At 43.1% G+C, this 21,653-nt stretch overlaps 1 protein-coding gene across 10 annotated transcripts in view; it reads right to left on the bottom strand.

Annotated features, from left to right (window-relative positions):
• Positions 1-18,435, bottom strand: part of PAG1 (phosphoprotein membrane anchor with glycosphingolipid microdomains 1) — a 111,429-nt gene extending 92,994 nt beyond the window's left edge. For all 10 annotated transcript variants that reach the window (XM_077932894.1, XM_077932893.1, XM_028736622.2 and 7 more), the window contains exon 1: positions 17,715-18,435. The gene's annotated coding sequence lies outside the window, so the exon portion shown is untranslated. The remainder of the gene's footprint in view (positions 1-17,714) is intronic.
• Between the last annotated feature and the right edge of the window lie 3,218 nt (positions 18,436-21,653).

The raw sequence follows: 21,653 nt of genomic DNA, 5'->3' as shown, positions 1-21,653 counted from the left end.
TTCAGTCCCATATTAAAATTACATTTCTCTTCCACTGACATTTGCTATGCACTGCAATAAAACATGAACAACTCTGCAAAATTAAATCAAATTTTTAAATAAACCCTCTTAAAATGGTTCCAAATAGTGTAGATGGAACATGCTCAGCCTTCCATGTGAAAAGGGCTACAAATAGACTACCCTCCTGGAGGTTCTAGTACTTAGCTCAGCATCTGGGGTGAGGGATCAGTCCTGCTTTCAACTCTGGCCGAGGTTCTAATATTTCATCGGAATCAGGACAGCCCCATACTGTCACATTAATGCATTCTGGGCTTTTCCAGAGAGCATCCATATTTTTGGTTGCACAATATTGCATGTCGAGGTCCCATGACCATCCCGTTCCTTGAGGATTAAATAACTAGACAGTACACAGTATGTTGGGTTTATGGGATCAAATAAGGCCACAACTTTATTGGTTACAGATATGTAGGCTTTGGCCATAGGTCATATTTCATTCCAGCCCATCTACTGGCAGTGTCTCTAAGGGTGAAGCCAACTGACGGGGAACGTCCTATGACCTATGTCAAATTGGGGCATCCCCCAAGTGGTTCCTGTCAGAGAGGTGGAATGGCCCTGGCCCCATCTGGGCATCAGACAGGAGCCACTCCTCACAGATCCTTTCAACAGGATACCCTTACCCATGGAGGGGAATGCGAAGGCTACAACCTCCCCTTCACTGAAGATCTCAGCTTACTCAATGCCTATCCACCAATCGAGCCGTCACCAGCTTGCCGCTCATTGGGCAGTTGACCCGCACCCAGGGGAACGCCCATAAGGCCCTGCCACCATTGGTCAATTTGGCAGCCGGGAACGATCTGACCTAAAATACGGAAGAGCGGCTTTGGGCCTGCTCACAAAGCCACCCGCCCAGGAAGGGCAAATGGACCTGCCCTTCATCTGAGGATCAGGGGGTGGTTTAGTGTGAGGAATAAGAGTGGTCAATTACAGCTCACAGGTTTCTTCTAAGTCCATGGGATATAGGCTCCCCCACCTCAGATATAGCATTAGAACTCTGTTCTGGTGACACTATCTAAATAAGGCATCCTGAATGCTTTCAAGCCCAATTCAAACTGCTGGCTTTGACTCACCAAAACTCTTTATGGCTCAGAACCCCAATATCTTCTGAACACCACTCCCAGTATAAGAACTAAGGGTCAAGTTGGTTCATACTGGGAGTGGTGTTTCAGAAGATATTGGGGTTCTGAGCCATAAAGAGTTTTGGTGAGTCTAAGGCCCTTCTCCAGGTCCCTTCTTTGAGGGAAGCTTGGAGGGGGACTCTTTAGTTGTGGCTCCTCATCTGTGGAATGTTTTTGCACTGAGGTCCTCTGGCACCTTCACTGACATCTTTCTGGCACCAGGTAAAAGCCTATTTCTCCCCCTCTCCCCCGTCAAGCTTTTGACGGACTGAGACAATTATTTCTGCAGACAGTATGGTGCCAAAACTCCCTAATGCTGTCACTGGAGGCAGGTTGATTTACAGTGTATATTTTTATGAATTTTCTGTATTACAATGTTAATATTACAAGGTATCTGTGTTTCCTTTTCAGTTTTTAAGTATGTTGTAAGTTGCTTGGAGACCTCTGCATGACCAAGCGACTAGCAAGTCTAATAAATAATAATAATAACCCCGACCTGATCTATGTAATAGGAAAATTTTCAAGTACTGCTTCAATTCTGCAATGTGTCAGAATAAACAGGGGGAAAGAGATTGTGTGTGTGTGTCTGTGTTTAGATCTTTAATGGCATCTATTCTGATCACATCCTAGGAGACAGATGAGGCTTCGGAAGTACAGGTTCTGCTCTTTTAGTGAGCTTTGAAAGCACAGCAGCTCTTCAGCTAGACTCATCTTACATGTGTATATTGTATTTTAACAATTCTCTCTTTTATTACCACTGGTTTAAAGAACCATGTTTTTTAATCACTCACTGAGATGCTTTTCCTATCAACATTTCCTTCAGGATCTCTCCCACCCCACCCCCTACTATTTTAAATAACTTAAGTACAGAAGCAGTAAATCCTTCTAAACAATAGCATCTCAACAGGACATGCATCAATCTTTTATTCCAACATCTAGTTTCTATGGTCTAGGAATTGCATTATAAAATAGAGCAATACTGCCAACACCACAACTGATTACCTTATATTTCCTTACCATGAGACATGTATATACAGATCAGTTCTCCGTTTGAAGCTGAAAAAGCATACTTAGTAACAATTATTCATGTGGAGTGAGACCACATAAGTGCATATATTGGGGGGGTGTGACACAAATGCTATGCTATTTTATTAAGGAAGCACAGATTGCTTTTGCCCCTTTGTATCATCATCTTGGGGGCAGGGGAAGGTGGATCACATCTAAACAGCAAAGAAAACCTGGCATGTGTGTTTTGATTAGAGCTGGGGAAGTCAGCTGTTTCACACATATCAACATCATCACCTGCCATTCTGAAAGGAATAGGTGTTTGAGCAATAGCTCACTGTAATTATTTCAGGCCTTTTACATTCAGAGGCGTCTCATAACTCCTCCTAGTGTGACTCTCCATCTGTTGCAAAACAGATCACACAGAACCAATATAAAAACTCCTGAGCCAGATGGGAGCACCATGAACATTCCCCTTCTACTGTTTGTTGCTTAGATGTAGTTCAAACACATATCTTAGATGCGTATTAAACTGCCATTTTGTGCTTTTCCCTCCAGCAAATATAAAAGGCAAGACATTGGAGACAAGTCATTCCAGTACATTTCAAAGAGCTAAAAAAAAATAACTGCAAATTTTTAACTTAACAAGCAGTTTCTGACATACATGAAAGATCACTTGTGTTGTTTCAGTAGGACTCACGTGTCCTTTGGCTTGAGAAAAACAATTCTTCCATGAAAATGACAGGATTTTCTTAAACCTCCCCTTTAAGCAAAATCATACATGAATGATTTAAACTCAAAGTACACCACACTCTTTTGGAAAACTTGCTTGGAGTCAGAAATAACTTCCTTTCCTTTCCATACACCAGATTACAGGCAAAATTAAGAACAATACATCATTAAATATTTTCACAGTATCCCACATCCATTGGGCAGCTACAGGGTAACTACACCCTAGAACTTTGACTGTCACATCAGTAGAAGTGTCATTAGGTAAAGGGACCCCTGACAGTTAAGTCCAGTCGCGAACAACTCTGGGGTTGCGGCGCTCATCTCGCTTTACAGGCCAAGGGAGCCGGCGTTTGTCCACTTCCGCAGACAGATTTTCTGGGTCATGTGGCCAGCATCACTAAGCCACTTCTGGCGAAGCCAGAGCAGTGTAGGAAATGCCATTTACCTTCCAGCCAGACCGGTACCTATTTATCTACTTGCACTGTGTGCTTTTGAACTGCTAGGTTGGCAGGAGCTGGGACCAAACAACGGGAGCTTACCCCGTCGCGGGGCCTCGAACCTCCAACCTTTTGATTGGCAAGTTCAAGTGGCACAGTGGTTTAAACCACCACACCACCCACGTCTCTTAGAAGTGCCATTACTTCATTATATATCAGCCTTCACCAAAGTAGGGCCTTCTAAATGTTTTCCCATCAGCACCAGCCGGTTTGTTCTTATTTGCCCTCCACTACTAATCACAGCTACAAAAGCCACTTTCTGCTAAAATAATATGCTAGGGGGTCAGCTACATGTAACTCTGATCCCTAGACACCTACACTACAAATGAGCACAATGGAAGAATGATGCCCCTCATATTTATCAACTGAATGAACTCAAGAAGACACAACTTTTAGGAGATATTGCAACCCTCAGGCTGGTAGTTGTGACTACTTTTTAATCCTCCTGACAGAGTCCCCATTCCTCCCCCATACTTTCTCAAACTAATGGATGAGGGAAAGCTGTTTGGCATTGTGAAACAGAATCCACATTAAAATTCTCTGAAAATGAAACGTGGCAACACACAATATTCCCATTAGACCAGTTTTGGATTTAACAGATAAGCTACCCCATGTAATCAGCAGGGATGGACGCAATATACCATTGCTCTAGTTTCTCATGGTATAGAAATAATAAAAACAGTTGCTAGAATGTTAAGAAAGGAAAGAAAGAAAGAAAAACACCACAATGTAACAGATTAATGCATCATCAACCAGAAAGAGTAGCAAAACAAAGTTGCTTTAGTAAAATCAAGTTGCTTAGCTCACAGGCAATTTCTTTAAGGCATCACAAGAATAAAATGAGCTGTATCCCCAGCTACATAAAGCTTAGCAAAAGCAAATGGACAAATATGGCAAAAGAATGCAGCAACAGCAAAAGGAATGAAGTTGGACAGTAAGTGAATATTTACATTTCATCCAGGAATGATACATGGAGCACCCCAACTACCATGTGTCAGGGAACATAAAATACACCATCTATTATTGATAACATTTCATTCCTAAGCTATCTATAGCTGTCTCAGCTGTGCTGAGGTAAAGCTAGCTTGAATTATTAACTGTTACAAAGGAACAGCGATAGCTTTATAAATGTTTCTCAATGCAGCTTATCTGACTTGCATCACTAGAACAGACTCTTACAGAGACAATGCTACTCTATAATTTCTGTCTTTCTGAGACCTAGAAAGTAGTCATTAAAATAGCTGACTTAGCAATTGTGTGTGTGGGGGGGGGGGGAATCCAGGAATGTTTGCATTTTATCACCAGTATAAGATGTGTCCCATCAAAACACTGTCACCATCACATAGAACACATAAGGATTCCGGGACACAGTGGAATCTTTTGGCAGGCACTGATAGCAGCCATTTTGCCACTGAATGTTGTTCTGTTGCACAAACTTGTGTTGCTCTTATGTTTGCTGTAAATATACTATCACCATGAAAGGCCAAAAAAGTTAGTTAGCATTGACAATTATAATTAGAATTTCACCTAACAAAGGTAGGGTAAAAGAGAGGGAGGAAATTATGCTTAAATGTGAAAGTGTTTAAGCTACATATGTGTACACACACACACACAGAGAGAGAGAGAGAGAGAGAGAGAGAGAGAGAGAAGGAGGAGGAGGAGGAGGAGGAGAAGCCCTCACATGAGTACTTACAGAACTAAGTAAATCTTACAAAAACTGCACTTGAAAACACTATGCTGAATGCTAAGATAAAGTTTCTGTGATACCTACTTAAATAACAGAATGAAAAATCACTGCAACCTTTCCAGCACTTTGCACATGTTTGGGAGAAAATACAAAAGTTCCGACTATCCTAGGAGCTATGGAGATATTTTGTTCCTAGATTAGATTGTCAGCATGATATTTCATTCCTAGGACAGATTTCTATCATTCTTTAAAATTTTCATTTAGAGAAAAGGAATAATCCAATCTACACACACATGGGATTTCATCACAGTAATTTTCCTTAGGTATCGTCATCCTGAATAGGAGGGCTAGTGGAAAATAGCCTTTTCTAATCAACATCTGCTGCTTTGCTCTCACATGTTTATTTATAACACAGATAGTGGGTGAACAGTGTGTACCCTAAAGTCAAGATTTCTGAAGCGTTCGTTTTAGTGGCAGTTTTAAAGGACAGAATGGGTTTAAAAGGGTGAAAATACCACAGCTGTTCATTCCAGAGAGGTAGTTATATTAGTCTCTTTCAACAGGAAAACAAAGACAAACAAAAATAACATAGTATTGCAGCATCTCCAAGATCAACAGATAGGTATTTCTACGCATGCTTTTGTCCACTTGAACTCTGATCTACACAAGTTTATGTTACAATAAATCTGTTGGTCTTGAAGGCTTATGTAGATGATAGGGAATTTATTCATTATCCCAAGTAGGTACTGTATAAGATGGCTTTCCAAATTTGGAACCGTTTGCAAGCAGAAAACTGTCCTACTCTTGAAGATGCCACAAAACTGTGCCATAATCAATAGCGTGACAGAATGCCTGCTCTGGAACATTTCCAGAAGATATAACATTTATTTCCCCCAGCTCGAACATATGCGTATGCAAAAATAAGTCTCTGCAAACAATCACATTTATCAGCAAGGTCCAAACCAAAGGATAGAAACAGGAATTTGCACAGCGACTCATGAGACAACTCATATGGGTAATTTAAGGTAACTCACGCTCTTCAGTTCCACAAGATAGGGAAGGAAGGAAACATGCCTCAAATCAAAAGTCATGAATATTTTATAAATACCATCATGAAATATCCAGAAGAGCAATTCCCATTTTTTCCACCACTCTCTATCACTCAAGTCAGACTGCAGCAACCACCAGACTGCTGTCTGCAACCATGACATATGACAGATCATATTATGCCAGTTTTGTGCAAGCTTCAATAGGTTTTCTGGGTTCAGTTCTGGGCAGGATTTAGCCTTTAAAGCACTAAATGGTATGGGATGCGGGTTTCTTAAGGAAATTCACTTCTGGGATCCCTCACAAGATTTCACCAATTCAGTTGAATTATTTCCCCCACTTCTGTGCTGATGTAGTAACTGAAGTTCTCAGGAGGGTTGGTGAGAATAAGACAGATGCCCTCCCAAGGTGGCTTAAAATCAGTTAAAACAGATTATGGTCAAAAGTATAAAGTGGGTCCCAAATTATAACAATATATCATTGATATCAAAGGTCAAGGTAAAGAAGTGTGTCTTCAGCATACAAGAAGTGTGCATGCACACGAAAGCTCATACCAAGAACTAACTTAGTTGGTCTTTAAGGTGCTACTGGAAGGATTTTTTTTGTTTCAGCATACAAGGAAGACTACATGATGAAGATGCTAGATGCATCTTCTCTCTCTCTGTGGGGAGAGATGTTCATAGTTTAGGGGCTGCCACAAAGAATGTTCTGTCCTGAGCTGTTAGCTCTCAAGTTTCTAGGAGCAGTGAAACCATCAAGAAGGCCTCCTCTGTCCTAGAGGGTCCATAAAGAAGGAGACAGTCTTTCAGATATTTGTGGCCTAGGTTATCTAAAGCTTTAAACGCTAACATGAGCACCTTGAACTGGGCACAGAAGCAAACTAGCAACCAATGCCACTGTTATAACTCAGGGGTTATGCGTGTCCTAAATGGATCATCTGGTAGATATGGCTCAGAAGAGAAAGAGGCAGATCCACATTCAGTACAGTAGCATTTCTTGCTAATTGTATGAACTGTGGAATATATATTGGATGCAAGCATGTGAGAATCTGTCCAAGTACTAAATTTCTCTTTTATCAAAGAATGGGACTGCTTTGTTGTTTTGCAAAAAGTTTTATTTAAAAGGTTATATACCCTGTACTTTACATCCTATATGGATGCTAGATTGCAGCAGCTATCAATAAGATTCTAAAGCAATAAAAACCAGCAAACCATAAAAAAAAATCATCAGGCCAGCAGTATAGTAATAAATACAAGCAGCCAAGTTAACAGACATTAAACCTGTAGATAACTCAATTCAGAAGGCTTTTCTAAACAAGGTCTTCTTTGATGCTTTAAATGTGTTTAGAGAAGTAGTCTGTGAGACCTCATGGGACAGAGAATTCTGTAGTCCAAGCACCACCAATGAAAGGGCCTGGCAATGTGTCTCTATGCTCCTCACTTCACACAGTGGAGGCACATGGAGCAAGACCATCCCCAAGGACCATAACAAGAGGGTACAGGGTCATGTGACGGGAGGTGGTTCTGGAGGTATCCAAATTGCTAATCTTTTAGAGCTTTAAAAGGTGAGAATCAGAACTGGTTCCAGAAACAAACTGGGAGCCAATGGATTTGATGTCATATAAATGTAACAAGATCAAATAAAGGGTATGCTATAAAAGCAGCCTATGGTGTTGTCTCTATTTTCTTCTGTGTTCCCAAAGATTTCTCTAAAATGCACATTTTACTTTAGAGGCTATTCCAGTTACCAAAGTAGCTTAGAGTTCTTTTCAAATGCTGCTGCATTTGGGGTTAAACTCATTAACTCACACCCCCTTTTTTACACACACATGGTTTCCTCCTCCTCCCCAGTTCCAGCCTTTTGCAGACATACCATACACACATGCACCACAATCCACTTGCTAGGGGATCATAGGTTCTGCAAGCACTGCCATACTACAATGGTCCAACTATAAGCCTTGACTGACTGTGAAGTGTGACATGTTCCCATTACCATTATAGTGCCATCATCATCTACAAGCATTTATGCCCAAATAGTCCCACTGAAATTAATGGTACCCAAGGCGCTTACAAGTAAGCACTTAAACTAAATGGATGGCAGGCTGCGGTCTATGCATTTTGTTACAAATATCTGTATTCCCTTTGTCACAAACAAATGGGTTTTTAAATCATGTTTGTATCTTTATTCCAGGAAGTCAGATTATATTTAAAGCTATCATTGGCTGACACTGAGGATGGAGATTTGAAAGCTTATCTACACAAAAGAGAAACATGAAAGGCTGAAGGATCACCATACACAAGTGTCATTTTATATACAGTCTCAGGCTGTCAGGAAAGCCTATATAGGATTTGACAATGCCACCGACACTAAAAATTCTTATCTGTATCACAAAGTTATCGGGATCCAAGTCTTTTCTAGCCCTTATCTGGCAAGGCAAAGCACCCAAGGCAACCTGAGTTTTTCCTTGGGGGAAAAAATAATAGACCATACATAATTTAGAATCTCACATTCTGAATAGAGCTGTAAGTGCTTTCTCCATTTCTAAACTGGCTAATGTGTGCATAATTGGAATTACTGACACATACAGACTTTTAACAAGCTTTTGTAAGAAGCTTCCTTAGTTAATACTCAGGATAGTTGATCAGAAGATAGAATCATCTGCTGCTAGTTATTTTATAATAAAATTTGGCATCGAGAATTGTTGCAGTAATGGTAAAAGGTTTTTATGATGTGTGGGTTGTTGTTTTTTGCAAAACCTTTATGCATGAAATTCTTCTAATTTTTAAAAATAAATTAAGAAGTAAATAAAATTAATTTGTTATATCTCACCCATCTATCAAAAAGATGCCCAGATTGGTATACAGCAAAATCAATAAACATGCAAGGACAGCAGTCAGCTTCTATAAACAAAGAACATAATACAACCAACACACACACACACACACACACACGCCCTTCCAGCAGTAAGGGTATGAAAAAACTAGTAAGAATAAAAGTTCATTAAAAGTGTGCTACTTTCTGGTGAAAGACATACAAAGAGGCAACCTGGCAAATTTCATCTGGGAGACCATTCCAGTGTCACACCGCTGCCAGAAATAAAGGGCTCGTCCTTCACATTTATCTAGGAGAAAGAGGTCTCAAAAGTAACCCAGTCCTAAACTGCTTAGGGCTTTAAATCAGCATTTTGAACGGGGCCTGGAAGCAAATAGTGGAGCTGATGTATGACTGGATATAAGATTGGAGTTATATTCTCTGACCTGCAAGCACCAGACAAAAGTATAACAACTATCTTTGGGACCAACAGAAGCTTCCTTGCCATCTTCGAAAGCAGACCCACATAGAGTGCATTATAGTAATCAAGCATGGATATAACTAAAGCATGGATGCTTTGCTCAAGCAAAGTCTGCCTTCTCCAAAGGCTGCAGCTGGCATATCAGCTAAAGTTGATAAAATGCACTCCTAACCATGGCAGCTATCTAAGCATTCGGGGAACATGATGAATCAATGAGTATTCTTCTGCTTTTTTGGAGATGTACTACCTCACCTATATCGACAGCATTCTTGTATGGACCTCCATCTTGTCTGGATTAAGTATCAGCTTATAACCCCCATTCACTCCTGATCTGAGGCACCAATTCCTAGAGCTAAAAGAGTGGTTTGTAAAATATCTATACTTGGAACAAGGAGTTTGCACAAACTGCCTTGTAGTACAGATCACCAGGCCTCCAAACTTCAGTCAGTTTAATTAATTTAATGAAGTTTTAATCACAGATTAAAATTTGCATCCCAATTAATCAGTGGAGCTGACTGCAAGTAAGGTCTGAGACTTGAGACTCTTGAAGAACACACAGGCCCTGCAGTACACAGAATGAAGAAGTGGAGAAAGCTTAAAATAAAAAAAAAAAACCAGATTTTCTTCCAGTATATACACATAGTCTGAAAGGCAAACAATGTGCTTTCCTGCATCCTTCTGTTACAACAATATAAGTCCCGGGCAACTTTTAAAGCAGCATCTTCTGCACGGTTGGTGAGAGGGAGGGAAGCTCTTACAATAAAGCAATAATTACACCTACATTTACCCTGAACCAGGAACGCGGGTGGCGCTGTGGGTAAAAGCCTCAGCGCCTAGGACTTGCCGATCGTCAGGTTGGCAGTTCGAATCCCCGCGGCGGGGTGCGCTCCCGTCGTTCGGTCTCAGCGCCTGCCAACCTAGCAGTTTGAAAGCACCCTCGGGTGCAAGTAGATAAATAGGGACCGCTTACTAGCAGGAAGGTAAACGGCGTTTCCGTGTGCTGCGCTGGCTCGCCAGATGCAGCTTGTCACGCTGACCACGTGACCCGGAAGTGTCTGCGGACAGCGCTGGCTCCCGGCCTATAGAGTGAGATGAGCGCACAACCCTAGAGTCTGTCAAGACTGGCCCGTATGGGCAGGGGTACCTTTACCTTTACTTACTCTGAACCTCTAGCCTTCATGGATTTTCACCTGAAGTTACTCAAGTGGCCACCAGTCTGGTCAATCACCTTTAATCAGCCCAGAAGGGCAAGGGTCCAGAGGGCATACGGTCAGACACATTCTGGCCCAGCTTGCCACCAGTCTGCATCACCTATAAGTGGGATTTGCACTCAAAACATCAAGGTCTGCAGAGAGATGAATGATTTTATCTTCAAAGCACTTCCCAAGTACCAAGCACAGGGCTAGCAAAGCCTCTTGTGCAATACTTCCCAAGCACCCACAACTACGGTAGCTTTGACAGGTGTCGATCACCTGGCATCACCTGCCTACCCATCAAAGCAGGCCTGCAGAGTTGAGGGGAGATGAAGGTCTGGGTTGCTGAGTGAAAAATATTCCCTAGCCCTGCTGCATATTCACAGACTTCTGAGGGTGATAAGTATAGGAAGTCATACTGAGAAACCTCTGGACCGTGACAGTCACATTTGCTTATGCTTAAAATGCAAGTTTCCCACAGGCATCTGGTTGGCTGCTATGAGAATAGGATGCTGGACTAGATGGCCTGATCCAGCAGTCTCTTTTTATTTGTGCCTGTTTTCAGATCCTCAGGAAACAACACTTGACTGAGAATTTGCATTGTGTGCACTTATTTTACTAATTTATCATCCAAAAGCTACTCAACAGTCCAAACACATTTTCAACAGGCTGCACTCCTATATGTCAATGAAGGAATTTCAATTCTAAACAATGTATTTAAAAAGAAACATTTGTGGCAATGACTTTCAGTTAATGTAAGCTTACGGGGATACAAGTGACCAAGAGTTAATCTCAGTTTATTATCATGTTGTCCTGAAGTGCATGGACTCATAAACAAACAAAAGGATTTCTGAGACTTCACATGGAAAATATTTTCCTCTCTTTTCTCCAAACTTTTATTTTGTTATTGACTAAAATAAAGCATACACCAAATATCATAAGCATGTTGCCAAGTAAAAAAGAACACTCAGAAAAAATGCCTGCAATGATAGCTATGCGGACTTCAAGGAAACTTGACTACTGATCATCAGCTATGGTCCTAAATTCACCTATTTTGAACCAACTTCCCCTGAAATGAGCAAAATGATGCACTGGCTTCTTTTAAATGTTGCCTAAATAAACTGTTGTCTGCCACTTCTAATTGAAAAATTCAAGAAATAAAATTTCCCCTTGCAATTTTCCAATCGTTCTAGTGTCCAGGTTTTTTTACCATTCTGATGTGTGAATGGTGTGATCTCCTGGGAAGAAACAGCACCTGAATACCACCCACGGCCAATAAAGAGATTTCCGTGGAAGCCTCTTGTTGGAGCAAAACAAAATCACAACTCTCTTAATATTTCCTCCTTACATTATGAATTGTTTTCCCCTTAAAAGGCAGACTCCAGATGGTGCCGTCTACCAAATTAAAATCATTTTAATGGCTGGTTAAATGTGGAGCTTAGGTTACTTAATGGAGTCCTTGGGAAACTGATGCAGGAACTAACCCTGCCCCTGCCCCCACATTGTCATTAAAACGCCTTGCAATTAGATTTATGCAGAGCACTGGGTTTTGAGATGCATTAAGAACTAGGCAGCAGATTAATTTTTCATTATATGATTTTTTTTTTTTTTTTACAAAAGGAATTAGAGAAAACCATTTATGTGCATTTTTTGGATTAAAAAGATCTTTCTAGCTTTTTAGTCATCCAAGCAGTTCTTGTGACTTACTTTGGCTCACATTCTTTGCAAGACCTATTGACAGCTGGTTGCACAGCAATGCTCTGATGGGAACATTTAGGATTCAGGTGTTCAAATTCTAGAACTTCAGGTGTAGCCAATTCTGCTTATAGGGCTGAAAGTAACCAAGACTTATATCAGTTTAATATTGTGTTTTCCTGAAGTGTGTGGACTTGTAAACCATAGGAATAATTGGCTTCACATGGAAAATGTTTTCTTTCCTCCATTTATAGTTCTATTTTATTACTGACTAGAACTAAGTATGTATGGTTATAGACCGCTAGAATAAAAATCTTCTGGGACCGCTTTTTGTAATACACATATTAATTGTAATGACAAACGCTAATGAAATAAATAAAATGGAGAGTTGTTAAAGACTTTGGACATTCTCCAAAATATATCCTTGCAAGAGAAGCTTTAAAAGGTATTGCTAGAACACTATGGCAACGACAAAAATGCAGCAGAATTTGATACAGCATGTCTACGGCTGAGTACAGTAATACCTCTGGTTACGAACCATCCTCCTTGCGAATGCTTATGAGCTCCGCTAACCCGGAAGTAGATGCTCCTGGTTGCAAACTTTGCCCTGGGATGCGAGCAGAAATCGCATGCCAGAGGCGCATGCACAGTGGGAGGCTCCATTAGTGAAAGCGCGCCTCAGGTTAAGAATGGTTTCGAGTTGAGCATGGACCTCTGTAATGAATTAAGTTCATAACCAGAGGTACCACTGTACAGTAAAGGGGAACACTGTATTGATCCTAAGAACAGTTGCTTGCAATGCTATGAAACCAATATTTTGAGTGTGATGTTTTGAATTGCTTGACTACATAAGTCACTGCAAAAGACTAGGCCGCAGCAGGTACACATGAAAGGAACCCTCGTGCATCCTTAGAGGTACAGTTTCGTGATAGTATTATACTACTACTTCACCACTATGTTTGCTTGGTCCCAGGGCTGTTATCCTGAGAATACTTTGCATTGGCAGAATCCCAATGTGATACAAGGTTATTAAGGTGTACTCATAAGACTTTCACCATTATCAAGTGGAAACAGCAAATAATATTCTGTAAGATGGGGGGAAAAAACAACACAGAGAGAGAGAAACCCCAAGCAGATCAAAATGATACTATGGCATTAACTACAAAATGTATTTTTTTAATTAAATATATATATATAACAAGAAACAAGTGTTTTCCTGCTTTTGTTGTTCAGTTGCTCAGTGTTACATATTTAATCAGTTCAAGTATTCAGAATCACTGATGATATATTACTGTGCTTAAAGCCAGATCCCTGGGTGACAGATCAGAATGAAAGGTCAAAGAGCTCTACTATTCAAAGCATTACAGTTCAACCACTTATAAATCACTGGCTGTGTGTATAGATAATTAGGTCTATTAGTGCTGTGCAGCTGAAAAGCTTTTCCGTTGCATGAGTTGCTAAGGGTTTGCCCCTCAAATAACAGTGGGATTATTTACCATGGAGGCCTCCACATGCACACATATGCCTCCACATCGGAAGGGGAAGTGGCTCTACTCGTGTGCACACAGAGAGGAGCAACATTCTTCCAGTGGCAATCCCCTGCGCCTAATGGAACTTAACCTTGGAAAGAAACATGTGAGGGAATGCAGCTGAGAGGGAAAGTGGAAATGCTTCCTAGCAGCAACTGTATGTGCTGGTTAGATACAAACAGATGATGGTCAATACATGGCAAATGTATCTTTCTGTCAACTCACTGGCTCAGTGCATACAACACACACAACCACAGTTAGAAGTGCAAGGAAGTCACACACTGGTGGAGGGAAGACACAGGGCAAGAAATAATAAATGGATAACTGTTGGTACATAATGAAATGGGAAAATATGAATTCCCATCATATAAATATAATGTATATGTATCATTATGTAAAGATTTTATATATGTATTGCAACATTTGGATTGAGTAGGAAATGGAAATCCTAGTTAGGGAGGGACAAAACAGGTCAATTTCTGTTTCTCTCAGATTCTCATTTTTCCAGTCTTAAGTCCAGTTCTCCAGATTTCCTCAACAGCTTCAATTTTTTTAAAAACAACAACCTTCTAATGAAAATTTCTCAGCATTTTTGTGAGAAGTTTTTTTTACTATGTATCTTTATATATGCATTTCCCCATAATATAATGCATTTTTTTTTAAAAAAAAATCATTAATATTGTTGCATGCTGCCCCAATCTCCAAGTGGTGAGAGATTCCAGGGGTTCCAGGGGCTTATCTAGGGTTTCCTCAGAATGAGGGACAGCAGAGACTGTGGTCTTTCTTCTCCCATAGTCACAACCTTGGATTCAAGCAGAAATCAGGCATGCCTCTGTCTCTCAGCTGCCCAGCCTGCAGCTTCTGGTTCACACACACAACTCAGTTCTTTCATTCTAACTAACAGACGTTTGAGGGACTGGAGTCCCCCCATTTGTCCTCTGGCACAGAGCCACTTCCTTTGTTACCTTAATGACCCATACTTGGGCCATTACCAATAAACTTACTTGGCAATTTGAATCCCTGCTGGATCCAGAAACTGGACTGACATACAGCCTATCCTCACCCCTCAAACTCACAATGCTGTGCATTTATTTGCACACTGTAGTATACACATTTTTGTGTATAAGGCTGGAGAGATGCATTGCAAAATTTAAAGAAGTACAAATTGTCCTTGCTGAAGAATGAAGGTTCAAAGGAGGATTCTGTGTAATGTTCAGACTGCTGCAGTACATATGCAAATCACTAGCTTACGGCACTTCAGGCAACACACATAATTGATTTCAACAACAAATATCTAACTCCCAGAGTTTCAGGTGTTGATCCAGCACTGAAACACACCCTTGCTATCCCATACAGAGAAATGGGGCAGGCTCATATTAGTGCAGCAAGTCTTACTACATTTTCTCACTATGCCTAGTAGGTGGAACCATCTGTTCTCTCCTTCTCTGGTACCTCTTGGTGTCTCTGCCCCCTGAGAAATGGGTGGGCATCTGACAGCACCAGGGCAGGTGGCACAACAGGCACCAAAACGCTGACAGCTGTGAAGAGGAAGATGGGGACGGAGAAGGAGAAGGAGGTGGGGTTCATGGCTCTCATCATGGCGTCAGGTAAGGTGAGAGACCAAGTTGAAGGGACTCCCCCCCCCCAAAAAAAATCCTCACTATCAAGTTGCCCCAATTCCAGCAGATCTCTGATCCCTGCTGGAGCCCTCCCCTGGGTCCTCGGCAAACTCCCCACCCTAACTCTGCATCATCCAAACTTGGCCAGCCCACAACACAAATGACACAAATCTGGAAGGACTGTGGTGTTTCACTTTTTATATTGTTTTAGAAATTGGGCAAATTTGCCTTTGAAGGAGCGTCTCCACCCCCATCGTTCTACCCGGACACTGAGATCCACCACCGAGGGCCTTCTGGCGGTTCCCTCACTGCGAGAAGCCAAGTTACAGGGAACCAGGCAGAGGGCCTTCTCGGTAGTGGCGCCTTCCCTGTGGAACACCCTCCCACCAGATGTCAAAGAAAACAACAACTACCAGGCTTTTAGAAGACATCTGAAGGCAGCCCTGTTTCGGGAAGCTTTTAATGTTTGATGTATTATAGTATTTTAATATTCTTTTGGAAGCCGCCCAGAGTGGCTGGGGAAGCCCAGCCAGATGGGCGGGGTATAAATAATAAATTATTATTATTATTATTATTATTATTATTATTATTATTATTATTTGAATGCAAACTGAATCAAATTTCTCCACCATCCCAAAAACCTGAGCACACTTGGGATTAGTTAACAAAAATGTAAAATGGAAGAGACTGGTATAGAAAACACCCGAACAGGGAGAGCTCCTTTGCGACTGGTTATTCAGACTTGGCAGCAATCCATTAGGTGCCACATGATCTATGATCAGATAATCTGGAAGTGAATAACCCCAGAGTGCTAGAGTAAATTGCACAGGCTGGCTATGTACACCCACTTATTCTCATCACATGCTCCCTCTCTCCCTTCAGTATGGATTTTCATCCTTACTAATGAAGTCTCCGCCCCATCCCAACTTCCCAGTTTAAATGTCACTACAAACCCCAGCTGCTAGTTCCATTGAAGCTGATTGCATTGCATGAGATCACAGACAAAAACTGCTATCAAACAGCTGACACCCCAATGCATAACCACTACTGCTAGACCTCTCATGTTGCTACTTCCAAATAAGAATGCAAACTTGGAAAGCTTAAAGGATGCAATCTGATTTTAGGATTTTGATGCTAATTTTTGGCACCTAAGCAAAAACAGAGACTATAAGACCAAGCGATCTGAGGTTGGTCAGCTAGTTTCTGTAGATATTGTGCCATGCATGCCTCTCATCCAGTGGAATCCTGTACATGCCTACTCAAAAGTAAGCCTCCCTGAGTTGAATTCCTGGTAAATGAAAATAGCTTTGCAGCCTGTTTCTCCCCTTGACTACAGCTGCCCCTCTCACTGCAATATTATTATTCCACATTCCAAAGTGCCTCTCAGCCACAAGTATGTTTACAATTCTTATCTCATTTATCCCTTCCTTCACTTTAATTTAAACTGAGATTTGCCCTAGACCACCCAGCGAGATGAGATGGAACATAAAACCACTACACATCGTCACACACAGCCTGCTGCTACCACAAACGCAAGCTGATGTCGATTACCCAGCACCACAATCCTAAAACACTGCTAACTTGCAAGCTGTCGCAGTTATTTCCATGGAACTTTCTTCAATCCAAGTAATGCTGCTGCAGTCCTAGGCAGGCTGACTTGGGACCGCAAATGCCGCTTAATATCGTGGGAGATGCTTCTCAAAAAGTATAACTAGGATAAGGCTGCACCTGCTCTTTGAATCACAGCCTAAAAGCTGCAGTCCCCCAAACACTGGTTTAGAAACATTATCACGCAGCAGAAATGGCAAATCCGTGAGATCCCTTAGGAATGAAGTAGATTATGGATCTTTTATCAGCCTGTTATTCCCAGGCTATTTGTGCTCTCCTCCTGCCTCTCAGAGTACTGCTCTTTATCCCTTCCACCCTCCATTTAGGAACTCAGCCCACCCTTGAAAGTTGACATTATCTCCCCTTCCACCTCTTTTAGGGCTTCAATTTCAGCAGAGATACATTCCTGGGTCCCTATATTCACCGACAGAGTCACGTCTGCAAAACCAGCGTCAGGCATGAAAGCAGTGCTTCTGAGCATCCGCAGAGTGCATCGTCCACACTGCTGGCTATCCGCAGCTAGGCACCACCACCTCCTCTCTCCCCTACACTTTCGGCTTTCCGGGAAGAGTTCAGCGTTGCAGTTCCTCCCGCATCACACAGTCAAGGCTGCGACCCGTTTTTTCTCCACTTACCAGAGAGGCAGGTCCCCCGGGCAGTGGCGGCAGAGTCTTCCCTCTTTGGAGCTGGGGAGCTTTTTCTGATCCTTCCAGGTGCCGCGCCCCCGCCGGCGGCTTCGCGCACTGCAGCTCTAAGGCTGAGCGAGGACCCCACGCTCCGAAAGGCAGCCGGCTGAGGCGCCGAGTCCAAACGAGCCGGTCCTGGCAGCAGCGTCGAGCCCACAGCGCCCCACTTTCCCTCGCCTCAGCTTGGCTGAGAAGAGAAGAGAAGAATGGGGAGCGCGGGCGGGGAGGTGGTGCGCGTGGGAAAGCGCAATGGAGGGACGGAGGGAGGGGGGAAGCAATACGTCGCAAAGAACAAACACAAAAAAGGCTTCCCGGTGGCAAGGGAGGCGCAGGGCTGAGGGAGAAAGAGGCAGCCCCAGAGCGAGCAGCTTCTAGTTCAGGGAGTCCCTCACACAGGCGAGGAGGAGAGAGAGAGAGAAACAGCAGCAGCAGCAGCAGCAGCAGCGAGAGGAGGAGCAGAAGTGGCGCCGGAGAGGGCAGCGCGCGAGCATCGCCGGCAATGCGCATGAGCCCAGCTCGGCGAGGCTCAACACCACAGGCGCTGCTGGCGGCGGCGGCCAAATGGCGAGGGAGGAGGCATTCCAGCCGAGGCTGCAGGCACCTTTCTGGCCCCCCTGAGAGGATTCTGCCCGATTCCCTGGCCCGCAGCTTAACTGGCCCCTAGTCTCTCTCCCTCCCTGGTGTCCTGCCTGCTTTCCTCTCCCTCTCCACTCACCGTGTCGCCTTCGATAACGCGAGTCGCCGCGTTCAGACGTGCGCGGAGGAGGAGGAGCGCTGACCCTCTCCTCAACTTTCAGTCGGGTCAACGTTCACAATGCCCGACGCCTGCTGTTGTTGTGGGAGGGCGGTGGGCGAATGGAGCTCGTCTGACGAGAGCGAGGCAGGTACACGCGCACACCCCGAAGGGATTGCCAGCCAGGTCCTCAGCCTGGCAGACGAGAGCGGCGGCGGCATTTAGTGGGTCAGTGGGGCGAGACGTCGGGGGCGTCGTGGTGACCTGGGGATAATCCAGGGCCACGTGCTTTTAGGCATTATTCTCTTTATACTGTACATTTGGGTGATTAAATAGAGCGGGGGCGATCCCAACCGGGCAGTGCTGCGTCCCCGAGTGACGCGAAGTCAATGGAGATCTAGATTGCACCGTGCCTCGAGAGAACATATGGATTACTGCAGTCGATGCAGTCTACCTAAATTGCTTTTGAATTATGGTGCTGGAGGAGACTCTTGAGAGTCCCATGGACTGCAAGAAGATCAAACCTCTCAGCCCTGAGTGCTCACTGGAAAGACAGATCGTGAAGCTGAGGCTCCAATACTTTGGCCACCTCATGAGAAGAGAAGACTCCCTGGAAAAGACCCTGATCTTGGGAAAGATGGAGGGCACAAGGAGAAGGGGACGACAGAGGACGAGATGGTTCGACAGTGTTCTCGAAGCTACCAGCTTGAGTTTGACCAAACTGCGGGAGACAGTGGAAGACAGGAGTGCCTGGCGTGCTCTGGTCCATGGGGTCACGAAGAGTCGGACACAACTAAACAACAACAACCTAAATGGAAAAGGCACTGCCTGTCATTCCTCAAGGCCCTGGAGAGGCCCTGTTCCCCAACTGGGAAATGATTTAACTCGCTTTGAAAAGAAAAAGTTCAAACTCTGTCCCCAGCAAGCTTTCTCACAGTTGTGGACTAACCTCCTGATGCATTTATTCGTATTGTCATCACAAAGCACCTACCATTTTGGAAGTGTTGCACCTATGTTAAAAACGAGTAGGGAGAGTAGAAGCAAGCAAGCATTACAGCAGTTGTTCCTTCCATAGCCTATAGCTTGGGGCCATGTTGCTCTATCTCCTTGCCATGATGCAGTGGCGTAGCGTGGGCTGTCAGCACCCGGGGCAAGGCAAGTAATTTGCGCCCCCTAACCTGTGGATTTGCGCCCCCTAACCCGTGGATTTGCGCCCCCTAACCTGTGGATTTGCCCTAACCCCAGATGTTGCGCCCGGTGCGGCCAGCCCCCCCTGCACCCCCCACGCTACGCCACTGCCATGATGGGAAGCAGAAGGTGCATCCTCCCAGAGTAATTAATACAGAGTTTCAGAATTAGCTACAGGAGGAACATGGTGGTGTCCCTGTTGATCATTGATAGGTGAGGCTGGAAAAGAAGAAAATCATCAGCTCAGAGTAGCAGAGTTCAGAAGACTGATGTGCAAAAAATGTGCCTCTGCCACTAGAGGATTTCCCTTTCTTCTAGTACGTTTTTCTTCTCGGTTTCCAGTATAGTACCATGGGACAACGGCAGCCATGTTACACTGCATATTTGCTACTTGATCTTGCAGCCATCAAACGGCAGATGTGGATTTAAGAACTTGCCATGAGCCTTTCTCAAAAGTGAATTCACAAGGGTGTGAGAGAGTTACACACAGATACAATCTGTAGGCAGATTTGGGAGTGATTCCCAGGCCTGCAAAATGAGTCATATAAATAATGTGTAATTAATAGCCTTTAACAAGTAACATTTTAATAAAGCTGGATGGACAGTTGGATCAGCAGCCATACAACTCGGAGGGGCTTAATTCTGAGTAATCATGCTAAGGATTGCTGTGTTAAACCTCTTTTGGCTCTAATTCAGAAGAAAAGCCAGGCGGCAAAATGAAAGAGACCTGTTATTTTCTAGCTTAACTGAGGCTACGATTTGAAAATGCTACTGGGCTGCTTTTTGTTGGCAAGGTATTCCAAGGTGTGCGGCTAAAAATAGAACTGGATATTTTCTTTCCCTTAGGCACTTCTGTGCATGGCAGAGAGCACCACCAGGGAGAAAATGAGCCCCCAACACTGAATGCAAAACTGCCCTGTTTCACGAGCCAACTGTCAAATGTTTGGAATTCTTTCTCAATAAAAATAATGAGTTATCTAAAGTACATGCACTTTGGTAGAATTTGTTTCAAGTTTATTACATTCCAATTTTTAAATACATTTCCAATAAAATGCAAGCAACTATACGGAATTCAAAGAAGCCATCCATCCATCCTGCACCCTAAAATTAATCTTGCATGCATATATGCACAATTAAAATGGTTATTGAATTTCCACATGTGTTTTCTTAAAGCAACTGCATCACTATGCTCTCCAGCATTGCAAGTCTATACATTGCAAGCATCAGAAGTAAGCCTGGTTTAGTTCAATGTGGATCACTCCCCCCCTGGTAAATAGGCATAGGGTTGCAAATCCAATGACTTTTTTTGCCTGACACTGCAACTACACCAGCAGCCGCACTGGGACTCACTTAAATGCACAAAGCTTTTCTCCAACTAGCTTTAGCTCAGCCTGCAATTTGTCACTCCCAGTGGTGTAACAGTAAATGTTGAAGTGCAGGACTCATCGTGACAGCTCCCACAGTCATACCCCCAAAGAGAATCCAAAAATGCAGACGTCTGTGTTGATCCATTATTATATCATCAACAGCAGCAGCATGTGGCATAATGCCCAACTTATTAACATCATCATGACTGCAATCTTATGCATATAGTTTCCTGGAAGCAAGCAAGCAAAATAAATTCACCTTTGAATTGACTGCATAGGTTCAACTTGCAAAACATACTGAGATTTAACAAAAAATATTCAGCCAGATGAAATGCAAGTTCAGTTTTTTAATTAGAAATGCAAACAACCAAATGCAAACAAAACAAATGCAAGTCTTATCATTTAAACAGTGTAAAGTAGGAACGCCTTAAAAGAAAAGACATATGCAGCCTCTGCTTGCTTTTCTTACTCATTCTCCAGTTTCCTCTGTGCTCAGGGTGTAGAAGCTTTGGCCTCCAGATTTTGCTAAACTACAACACCCATTATCCTGGACCATTGCCCAGGCTTGCTGGGATGGATGGGAGCTGTAGTTTAGCAACA

This window comes from Podarcis muralis, chromosome 8, assembly GCF_964188315.1.
Source record: "Podarcis muralis chromosome 8, rPodMur119.hap1.1, whole genome shotgun sequence".
In the NCBI taxonomy this organism is placed as follows: Eukaryota; Metazoa; Chordata; class Lepidosauria; order Squamata; family Lacertidae; genus Podarcis; species Podarcis muralis.
This window is presented reverse-complemented; position numbering and strand designations above follow the sequence as displayed.